The sequence below is a fragment of the Chrysochloris asiatica genome, unplaced genomic scaffold (assembly GCF_000296735.1).
Source record: "Chrysochloris asiatica unplaced genomic scaffold, ChrAsi1.0 scaffold00011, whole genome shotgun sequence".
Taxonomy (NCBI): domain Eukaryota; kingdom Metazoa; phylum Chordata; class Mammalia; order Afrosoricida; family Chrysochloridae; genus Chrysochloris; species Chrysochloris asiatica.
The window spans coordinates 32,690,178-32,702,799 of NW_006408529.1; positions in this window are offsets into that span (position 1 = coordinate 32,690,178).

The following is a 12,622-nucleotide window of genomic DNA, read 5'->3' on the forward strand; positions in this document are numbered from 1 at the left end:
GCGATTCTCAAATGAATCGTAAACACCCCTCCCGCTCCTCTGAACCACAGGTTCGGCGCCTCTACCTCAGGTGCAACCCTGGGCGCACGCGGTTCCGACGCTCCACTTCCCCAATCGGCTGCCTGTCAACCGGGGGACGCCGACAGGGGGCCTCCCGTCCAGCGACCGCGGCCGCAGCGCTCTTCCAAAGCTCCCCTCTGCGGCCACGTTAGCCAGACAAAAAGAGGCAGAATTTGGAGAAAGCGTCGCGGTCTCACCTCGGGGCTGCGCTCCGCAGGCGACGCCGTCCGTAGCCGAACCACCCGCGGCCCAGCCGGGTGCCTGGGAGCATTGTTTGGAGAGTGTCTGCGCGCGGTGCGTACCCGGCCGCGGTCTACTGTCTTCTGCTTGGGTCGAGCGGCCAGGGTAGCAGCTGCGAGCGCGGCTCCGCCCCCTCCGCCTCCGGTTACGCCGCCCGCCCCGGCTCTCGCCGCACCTCTGCAGTCCCCGCCGCCGCCCCGAGCCCCTCCAGCCCCTTCCGAGAGCTCGCGCTCCTCCAGCTGCCTCGCCGGCGGGCTCCAGACCCCTAACCCCGCACGCCACCAAACTCTCCCCGTCTCATCCCTCCCCCACCTTCCTGAGCTCGGCTGTGAGGCTCCGCCCCTCGCCTGAAGCGCGGTCTGACCCCGGAGCTGAGCCCCCATTTTCATCCCCTTCCCCAGCGACAACTCTGCGCCATTCTGGAGGGACTAGCTTTGGTGTTTGCAGGTTTCCTTTTCCCATGATATATATGTATCGGTTATCGGTGTTGGTACCCTGAATCACTTCATCTAGCTAGTATCCTGCCCGGGAGGGGTGAGGGGAGAGAAAACAACAGAGTTAGGGAAATGAGGAGTGGTGAGAGGTCGGGAGTAGAATGAGGTCAGGATTCGCGACGTGCTCCGAAAGTAGCGTGGGCATCCTTGTTATCAATGACTGTTGCCCGTGGGAGGAGGGTGGTGCGGGCGTAAACTAACCTGGGAATCCCGAGAGCGAGTTCCGGGTCCAGCTCAGTTCTTAGATTTAAGGCTTTGGGCAAAGTGCTTAACCTCAGAGTTGTTTCTTCCTTTCTAATTTTGTTTTGTTTTTCTTTTCAGGCTGTTGAAGACAAGGGTGACTTGAGAAAGCTGGTCTTCCATCACACCGGGACAGTCAGGTCTTCCGCAGGGCGAAATTACACCTGTGTTTACACCATTTCCCCAAAATGACTCATGCATTGGGATAGAAGGAGTTCAAGATAGTCCTCAGGCTAAAAACCCTTTAACTCAAGAGTGAGGTGGCCTGTGGCCCAGTATCCTCCCTCCTGTAGCTTAAGACATTTGCACCTTGACCTGGGTGTTTCCTCAGGGAGCTGGTGCCAAAGTCTACCTGCTTCTGTTGAGTGGAACAGGAAAAAGACGACCCCTCCCCCCCCCCCAAAAGCCCTGTTGCCTTTCCCTGTCTCCAACAGGACAACCCTCCACACCACTCCCCAGCAGAGGTAGTTTATCAAAACTCCAGTGATGAATCCTCTGAGTCTCCACACTACAGAGGCGAGAAAAGCTGGTTGTCCCTCTGATTCTTGCACTCTTCCTTGTTAGGTGAAGGTGACATCATAGCAGGACTAAGAAGGCCAGGAGGCAGGAGGTGGAGAGAGTGGGAGGGAGGGATAGGGAAAACCTCATATTTTTGAGGTGTGGCTCCTGTGTTAAAAAAAAAAAAAAAAGGAAAAAGGTTCAGAAGAGGAATTGGATAATACTCTCTCCTTCTCAAATGTCACCAATTTTGCATAGGAGTGTGGATAGAATTGGGGAACGCTGCATAGGGAAGGTAGTGGAACTAACAGTTAAATATCTGCCCTATGCTAAGTAATGCATCATTGACCCTATTTTACAGAGATGAAAACTGAGAGTCAGAGGGAAAGACAAATTGTCAAGTCCCCTCAACTAAAAAGCGGTAGAGCTCACATTGGCGCCAAGAGCTATTTGATTCCACGTATGAGCAATTGCCCTCTGCCACCCTGGTACTCTCAAAGTACTTTTAGTTTGCTAGATGCATATTACTGTAATCCAGACTTGTTTTCTTTCTTCCAAAAGTCAGAGAAAAGACCATTTGGGTAAACATGGATGGAAGACAGGTTAGCCCCCATCAGTACACAACAGACCTGAAGGGTCTATCCTACTCATTTACCAATACCCAAGAGGGGAACGTGTTCATAAACAGATAGGCACAAAGTTGTCTTCCCTGAAGAAATAGAGAAGTGGCATCAGGAGTTGCAAGCAATTCCCTTACATCTTTGTTAAGTAACATCCATACAAAAATAGCTGCACGCATACATTGACAGACAACTTTCAGAGGTTCAAGCCAGATTCAAAAAAGGATGTGGAACGAGGGATATCATTGCTGACGTCCGATGGATCTTGGCTCAAAGCAGAGAATATCAGAAAGATATTTATCTGTGCCTTATTGACTACGCAAAGACTTTCAATTGTGTGGATCATGACAAGCTATGGACAACATTACGAAGTATGAATATTCCAGAACTCTTAATTATGCTCATGAGGAATCTGTAAATGGACCAAGACACAGTTGTTTAAACAAAACATGGGAACACTGAATGTTTTAAAATTTAAAAAGGTGTGAGACAGTGTTGTATTTTATCACCATACTATTCAACCTGTATATTGAGCAAATAATCCAAGAAGCTTGGTTATATGAAGAAAAACGTGGCATTAAGATTGGAGGAAGATTCATTAGCAACCTGAAATATGCTATGATACAACCCTGCTTGCTGAAAGTGAAGAGGGCTTAAAATACTTACTGGTGATGATCAAAGAGCACAGCCTTCAATATGGATTGCATCTTAATGTAAAGAAAACAAAAATTCTCACCACAGGACCAATAAACAACATTCTTATCAATGGAGAAAAGACTGAAGTTGTCAAGTTCATTCATCTTGGATCAACCATCAACACTCACGGAAGCAGCAGTCAAGAAATCAAACTACCTATTATACTAGGCAAATCTGCTGCTCAAGATCTTTTTAAAGTGTTGAAGATCAAAGATGTCAGCTTGAGGACTAAGTTGCACCTGAATCAAGCCATAGTATTTTCAATAACCTCATATGCATGCAAAAACTGGACAGTGAATAAGGAGGACCGTAGAAGAATTAATGCATTTGAGTTATGGTGTTGGAGGAGAATATTGACAGTGTCTTGGGGCTGTCAAAAGAACAAACAAATCTGTGTTGGAACAAGTGCAGCCAGAGTGCTCCTTGGAGGCCAGGATGGCCAAATTTCATCTTTCATACTTGAGACATATTGTCAGGAGGGACCAGTCGCTGGAGAAGGATATCATGTTTGATAAGGTGGAGGGTCAAAAAAAAAAAGAGGAAGACCCACAGTGAGATGGATTGGCAAAGTGACAGCATCAATGGGCTCAAGCATGGCAACAATTGTGAGGTTGGCCTAGGACTTGGCAGTGTTTTGTTCTGTTGTGCATAGAGTTGCTATGAGTCAGTACAGACTCGATGGCACCTAACAACAACAACCATCAAGTTCATTCCCACTCATAGCAACCTTGTGTAGAGTTTCCACGGAGAAGTTCGTGGGTTTGAACTGCCAACTTTGTGATTAACAGTCCAGTGCTTATCTTACAGAAGAGAGCAAGCCAGGGCATTTGAGAAGTTCCTGATTACCTAGGATCCACCTCACAAAATTACATAAAGACCATGTCAGTAACAAAAAAAGGCATTCAATTTCCCAGTTTTCTTTCTCTTCTTTTCATTTATCCATTATGCATGAACAAGCTAAAGAATGTAAAATATAAGAAACAAAGATGTGGTAAGATTACTAGTTCTGTGTGACAGCAATTGAAGGGTTAATTTCATAAAATAAACTTCTCAAGTATGTTGCTGGGGCCACACAAAATAAATGCATTACACTGTGGTTGCTGGCATAATGTGCATCTTTTTTTGCCAGGAACATCAGCTTAAAGATGGCTTCACCTTGCCTAATAAAAAGAATGAAAAAAATACTTCAAAAGAGTCACTTCGACTCATATAAAATACTCATATTCTTATGCTGAGCTCCCACCAATGACTGATAAGTACGTTATATCCTCAGTAACGCTATGGTGGGCTCATACATTTTAATCAATTCTTGCTTGAACTTCCAAAGTGCTCCCTGCAATGCAGTGCAAATTGTGTATACACAGCATTCAGCTTCTAACTACTTATCAGTCCATTTTCATGACACATTTAACTGCAGGGCTTGGCCTTCCTGATTTAGGCCAGACCTAGGGGAAGAGTGATTTCCTTCAGCCTTTTAGTACACAGGCACCATTCTGTACAAGACAGTGGTTAACTGAAAGAAAATTAGAACATGAGGCTAAGACAGGTAGTGCTATGAGATAGATCAGGTAAAGAGTTTGAAATGAGGAAGACAAAAGTGAAGACTTAGGCACTGCCATTACATGATACTGAGGAAACATAAGACAGATATTTGAGAGGAGTCAGAAAATATGCAGATTGGACCAAAGAAATCCCAGGTGGGAAATAGAACTCAAATATTAGAGAGGTATCTCACCTTAAACTAAAAAAGGCATTCAATTTTACTCAATAAATATTTATTGAGGACCTTCTACTTATTAAGCACTGGATAAAGTATAATCCAAATTCCAAACCCATTGCTTTTGAGTCAATTCTGACTCATGATAACCCATGTGTTACAGAGTACAACTGTGCTTCATAGAGTTTTCTTGGCTGTAATCTTTACTGAAGCAGATAGTTAGGCCTTTTTTCTGTAGAGCTACTGGGCAGTTTTGAACCACCAACATTTAGTTAGGTGCTGTCAAGTCAGTTCCAACTCATAGCAACAACTCTGTGTACAACAGAACAAAACACTGCCCAAAGCTGCATCATCATCAGAATTCTTGCTGTTTGAGCCCATTGTTTCAGCCACTGTGTCAATCCATCGCATGGAGGCTCTTCTGCTTTTTCACTGGCACTCTATTACCAAAGAAGATGTCTTTCTCCAGGAACCAGTCCCTCCTGATAGCATGTCCAAAGAATATGAGGTGAAGTATAGCCATCTTTGCTTCTAATGAGCATTATGTACCTCTTCCAAGACAAAGTTCTTCATTCTCTGGCAGTCCATGGCATAATCCATATTCTTTGCCAACTTTATAAATGAAAGGCATCAACCTTCAGTCTTCCTTATTCATTGTCCAGCATTCACATGCATATGAGGCAACTGAAAATACCATGACATGGGTCAGTCTCACCTTAATCTTCAAAGTGACATCTTTGCTCTTGAACATGTTAAAGACGTCTTTTGCAACAGATTTGCCCAATGCAATATGTCATTTGATTTCCTGACTGCTACTTCCCTGAGCATTGATTGTGGATCTTAATAAAATGAAATCCTCAACAATTTCAATATTTCTCTGTTTTTCATAATATTGTTTACTGCTCTGGTTGTGAGGATTTTTGTTTTCTTTACATTAGGGTATAATCCATATTAAACACTATATTCTTTGATCTTCACCAGGAAGTGCTTCAAGTCCTCTTTGCTTTCAACAAGCAAGGTTGTGCCATATACATATTGCAGATTGTTAATGAGCCTTCATCCAATCCTAATGCCACATCTTCTTCATAAAGTTCAGCTTTTATGATTGTTTGATCAGCATACAGATTGAATACATATGATGAAAGAATACAACCCTGACACACGCCTTTCCTGAATTTAAACCATTTATTATGCCTTTGTTCTCTTTGCAGGACTGCTTTCTTGTCTATGTAGAAGTACCTCGTGAGTACAATCAAGTGTTTTGAAATTCACATTCTTCTCAATGCTATCCACACTTTGTTATGACCCACACAGCTGAATGCCTTTGTGTAGTCAATAGAGCACAAGTAAATAGCTTTCTGATATTCTCCGTTTCCAGTCATGATCCTATGACATCAGCAATGATATATATCTCTTGTTCCAAATCCTCTTATTGAATCAGGCTTGAATTTTTGACAGCTTCCCATCATTGCCCCATCATTACATCTGTCTTTCAATTATCTTCAACAAAGTCTTACTTGCATGTGATACTAATGATATCATTTTATAATTTCCATATTCTGTTAGATCACCTTTCTTTGGATTGGGGCCAAATATGAACCTCTTCCAATTGGTTGGTCTGGTAGCTGTCTGCCAAATTTCTTTGTATAGATACATGAGCACCTCCAGCTCTGCATCAATTTGTTGAAACATTTCAGCTGGTATTGAATTGAATTTTTTCTTTCTTTCTTTCTTTTTCTTGATTTTAAGTACCGTTAAGTCAGTTCCGACTCATAATGATCCTGTATAGAGTGTCCGAGGAATGACTGGTGAGTTTGAACTGCCGACCTTGCTGTTCAAACCAACCTCATAGTACAGTGATTATCCTAGAGTGCCACGCCAGGACTCCTGAATTGGTATTAAATCCCTGAAGTTTTGGTTTTTGCCAATGTCTTTAGGACAACTTGAAATTCTTCCTTCACTACTATTGATTCTTCATTTTATTCTGCTTCCTCAAATTGTGGAACATTGACCAACACTTTTCTGTACAGTGACTCTGTATTCTTTCCATCTTCTCCCTCCCCCCCTTTTTTTTCCCATCTTCCTCTGATGCTTTCATTATTTTGCCCACAGAATCCTTCAGTATTGAAACTCCAGACTTGAATTTCTTTTTCCATTCTTTCAGCTTGAGAAAGGCTAAGCCTAGAAAACCTTTTGGTTTTCTAACTCTAAGGCTTTGCACACTTCATTATAATACTTGTGTCTTCATGAGCTTCCCTTCGAAATTTTCTGTTCAGCTCTTTTACTTCATCATTTCTTCCATTTGCTTTTTTCTCTATGTTCAAGAGCAAGTTTCTGTGTCTTCTGGCATCCATTTTTGTTCTTTCTTTCCCTCTTTCTTCCTTCCTTCCTCTCTCCCCTCTTCCTTTCATTGCAGTTTTAATGATCTTTGGCTTTTCATGTATAATATTCTTGATGTCATCTATAACTCCTCTGGTCTTGAGTCACTAGTGTCTAATGCATTAAATCTGTTCTTGATATGGTCTCCAAATTCAGGTGGGATATAATCAAGGTCATATTTTGTCTCTCATGGACTTATTTTAATTTTCTTCGGCTTCAGACTGAATTTGCATGTAAGTAATTAATGGTCTGTTTCATAGTTGGCCTCTGGCCTCATTTTGGCTAATGATACCCAGCTTCTATATAACCTCTTCCCATAGATGTAGTCAGTTTGATTCCTGTGTATTGTTTCTGACAAGGTCTGTGTGTATTTGATTCCTGTGTGTTTTATCTGTTGAGGTCCATGTGTGTAGTTGTCATTTGTATTGTTCCATGTGTATAGTTGTCATTTGTATTGTTGGAAAAGGGCATTTGTAACAAATAAGTCACTAGCCTTGCAAAATTCTATCATACAATCTGATCTCCAGTGTCATTTCTATCACCAAGGCCATATTTTCCAACCACTAATCCTTCTTATTTGTTTCCAACTCTCACATTCCAATTGCCAGTAAATATCAGTGCATCTTGATCATATGTTTATTGCATGTTCAGTAGTTGAGTGCGGACTGTGCCACCCTGGGACCTTGGAGGACGTATTAAAGAGGCACATACACACACACATAAACAAAAATGAGTAGGAAAGTAAGACTATGAGAGGACAATAAGCCTGGGGCAGTGGGATTTCAAAGAAGGAAAAGATGGAAGCAAGAAAAGTGGTTTTAGAGAGGAAGGGCCTTTGAAGGTTTGGTATGATTTCAATGTGTGGACCAGGCTGCGAGAGTAGTATCACAAAAAGAGTGGACTAGAAAGAGGCAAAAGACCCATTCAGGAAATCCCTATTCCATTCTCACTGTTGTTGTTATGTGCCGTGGAGTCAGTTCCAACTCATATCAACCCTGTACAGGGTTTCCAAGGTTGTAAATCTTTATGGGAGCAAAAAGCTTCATCTTTCTCCTGTGGAACAGTGGTTTCAAACTGCTGACCTTGCAGTTCACAGCCCGATTCATAACCACTACGCTACCAGAGCTCATTCTCACTACTGCATGGTTATTGGTGACAAGTCTGGAAATGTCAAGTGGCGCTGAATAGGAAAGGAATGATTTCTAAGAAAGCTGTTGGCATTTCTGAGCAGCAGAATGACATAATCCAAGCTTTCTTTCTTTTTTTCTTTATCTCTGTCTGGACCTTGCATTCTGATGGATTAGGAAATGGGGAAGAGATTAGAGACCAGACAACTGGCTTGGAGTTTCCATGCCTGGCCAGATGAGAGGGTAAGGAGGACTTGATAAGGGGAAATGGCAGGTCGAATGGAATGGATGGATGGTGTATGAATGGTTTTGAGAGAAAAAAGAGGAAGAGATGGGACTGGCGAAATATGCTCTGGTGATGAACGCAAGGTCAGAGGTTTGACTACATCAGTCACTCCATGGGAGAAACATGAGACTTTCTGCTCCCATAAAGACTTACAGCCCCAGAAACTCTATGGTTGTTATGTGTTGTGTCACTATGAGTCGGAACCAATTTGATGGTGCATAACCACCACCACCAAACATGCCTAAGAAAGGCCTGGCGATCTACTTCTGAAAAATCAGCCCTTAAAAGCCCTACTGAGCAAAGTTACTGAGCCACATGGGGTCACCATGAATTGAAATCAACTCAACAGCAAATGGTACAAATGAGTAATAACATATTAATAATCATTTGGAGTCCTGGTGTGGCACTGTAGGATAAGCACTGGACTCCAAGACCGGTTTGAACCTCATGGTCAGTGGCTCAAACTCATCAGCTGCTCATTGGAAACCCTGTACTGGGTTGCTATGAGTCAGAACTGACTCAGCGGCACTTACCAACAACAACAATAATAGTTTCATTGTGAAGCACTTACTCTGTGTCAGGCCCTGTTGGTCTCTTTCAAACCTCGTGGAAACACTGAGGTAAGCACTCATCACGAAGGGAGAGAAAGAAATCAAAGATGATCAGTAGAATTTCAACCCCGGGAGACTGACTGATGCTGTTTCTCTCACAAGTACAAAGCAGGAAGATTTTGTTTGTGATCCCTTGAATTTGAAATATATGGTGACCATACTGTGAACCAAGTTACTCTGTTGGAGTCATAGGAAAAAAGACAAAGTTTGGAGGAGTCTTATGAAGAAGAGGCAAAGAAGATATGAAGAGGCAAAGGTTCTGGTGGAGATATGGGGGATAAATCAGAATAGATCATAGAGAAAGGAGCATGGCCCCTTCTTTCTTAAACTTCTAAAACCCAGACAAGAATAAGAAAGACCTTCATGGAAAAGATTACCTGAAAAGAGGTACTATTATCTATTGTTTGAACCAGGCCTGAATTCTTAATTTATTTGTTTATAACAAATAAAGTTCCAAAGAATCCCAAGGAAGACACAAATCAGAGTGGGGACAAAAGTGATGGATAAAATTGATCAGATAAGGATGTCAATCTGGAGCAAGAGCATTTAACAAGAGTAGTGGATGATGGCAAATGAGTAAAGTTGGAGGTCGTGTGCATGTGCTCCCTAAAATGTGCTCTAGGAAACTGGGCTTAAAGCTAGACCTGCAGTGGAACCATCCCAAAACTACTGTGGAGGGGTTCAGTAGTGGGTTTATCCTACTGTGGTGGCTTGTGTGTGATGTTGTGCCACCAATATTTCAAATACTAGAGTTAACCAGAGAGGACACGTTTCAGTGGCACTTCTAGATCAAGACAGGTAAGGAAGAAAGTTCTGGTGATTTACTTCAGAAAACGAGCCAATGAAAATTCTGTGGATCCCATCTGCAGAAAACTGAAACAAAACCCATGTCTCAAACGATATACAGAAATGAACTTTATGTGGTTAAAGACCCAAAGGAAAAGCCTAGAACTATAAAGATCATCAATGACAATATAGGGACAAACTTAGCCGCTCTGATGCATGGCATAAATACACTATCAAACATAACTGAAAACACACAAAAAGAAGACAAAATAGATGATTGGGCCCTGCTAAAAATTAGACACTTATGTGTATCAAAAGAGTAGAAAGGAAACCCACAGACTAGGAAAAAAATGTTTAGCAATGACGTATCAAATAAAGGACAACTCTCTAAAATGTATAGAACACTTCAACACCTCAACAAGAAGGCAAATGATCCGATTAAAAAAATAGGCAGAGAACATGAACAGGCACTTCACCAAAGAAGACATTCAGGCAGCCACCAAGTCTGTTCTGACTCATACTGATCCTATATAGGGTTTCCAAGGCTATAAATCTTTATGGGAGTATAAAAACAGACTAGTAGATTCGAACTGCTGATCTTTGAGTTAATACCTCAACTCAGAAGCTCTGGTAGCGTAGTGGTTATGAGTCAGGCTGCCAACCTCAAGGACAACAGTTCGAAACTACCAGCGGTTCCACAGGAGAAAGATGAGGCGTTCTGCTCCCGTAAAGATTTACAGCCTTGGAAACCCTGTGTGGGTCACTATGAGTCGGAACTGACTCCATGGTACTTAACAACAACAACATAATCCATTATGCTGCCAGTGCTCCCATTAACCATGGTTGTTGCTGTTGTTAAGTACCCTCGAGTGGGTTCTGACTCAGCCACCCTGTATAAGGTTTCCAAGGAGTGGCTGGTGGGTTTGAGCCACCAACCTTGTGGTTAGTAGTCCATTTCTTATCCTAGAGCTCTAGACATTAACTATTAGAGAGATGCAAATTAAAAAAAAATGAGATATCATCTTACTCCAGCATTAATAGAAAAGTTATAAAACAAACAAAAAACAACAGAAAATAACAAATTCTGGGGGAAATGCAGAGAGATGTCTAGAACCATCCTACACTGCTGGTGGGTCTGTAAAATGGTGAACGTGGAAAACAGTATGGCGCTTTCTCAAAAGGTTGGAAATAGAAATACTGTATGATCCATCATCCCTCTACTTGGTACATAGCCTCAAAAAATAAGAGCCGTGATGCGAATAGAAGTATGCACACCCATGTTCACTGCTGGATTATTCAAATAGCAAAGAAATGGAGACAACCTAAGTGTCCATTAATAACAGAATGGTTCAATAAACTTTGGTACATATGCACAATGGAATACTATGCAGTGTTGAAGAATAAAAATGAATCTGCAAAACCCTCACAACATGGATGAACCTGGAGGACACTATACTGAGTGAAATTAGTCAGTCACAAAAGGAAAAATATTGTATGATACCACTATTGTAAAAAGTTAAGAAAGTTTTTCTTGATAATAGAAACATTCTATGATGTTTGTTGGGACGGTGGTGGGAGAAAGGAAAATTATATGGGCTAGAAGGTAAGACGCATGTTAACGTGGGTGATGGGATAGACAATATACAACAAGAGGGAGGTTGGCAGAGGAAAGATGAAGGTTGCAAGAGACACAAGGAGAACTGCAAGAGGTAAATACTGTTAACTGAGGGTACATGGAGAGGATTGTAATGAAGCAAAGTATATGATTTGTTGAATGTAAAACTGATGATTTGCTTTGTAAACTTTTACTCAATTCACAATAAAAAGTTTTTTAAGAAGAGAGAAAATTCTATGGGTCACAGGAGACTGTTGTTCTATGTATGCTGGAAGATGAGCCCCTAGGATGGAAGGCACGCAGAATAAACAGCAGCTGCATCAATGAACTCAAGCGTATCTACAATTGTGAGGAAGGTGCAGATCGGGCACATTTTGTTTTGTTGTGCATGAAGTTGCCATGAGTTCAAGTTGACTCAATGGAACTGGTGAACTGACTGACTAAAAAGGCAATGAATAAGGCCCTCTGAAAATTTGCTGCAGGGACCATTCTAGATTCCTTCTGTCCTGTTAGAAGATGATGTTGTCTGCAAACCAGTGAGAGATGTCTAAAACGCAGGTACACTCCCCTCTCTCTCTCCTCCTACACTGATAATCAGCTCTCAGCTGCCAACTCAAAGCTATCTCTTCCCTCTCTGAGGTGTGGAAATTCAAGTCATCTTATCAATCAACCCCAGTGATTATAGCATCCCATCCTTGGGTCCCAACTTTTTTTGTCTTTATTTTGTCCAACATCCCATTCTAACCTGACTTTAGTCCTAGACAGTACTATACAGGATAAAATATTCCAAATAATTTGAAATATCATATTCCAAGCACTGAATAGATCTCTTCCCCCAAAACTGAAAGTTAATATTTAAATAATAAATATATAAGAATCTCAAACCACATGGGACTACAAGTCAAGACGGAAGTCTATTATGATCTTTCCTTGTGCCCAGTCTTGTTGAAGGTTATGGAGTCTAGATGTCAGATGCTGAAGAAGGAAAATACCTTTTCTTCTTTTATATATATTTATAGTTAGGCATATATTTATGTTTACTGAGTGAAATATGCTGTGTTAACTTTTCACTAAACTAAACTAAAACTTTTACTAAACTGAACATTTTCACTAACATTTTATTAAAGCTTACTCATGTGAAAATGTTCCAATGAGTGTGCTACAATGCTACATCTGAACAGAAGGCAAAGACTGTAAAAAACAAAACAAAGCAAAACAGCTTATGTAGTTGGCACAACATAGTCTACATTCTA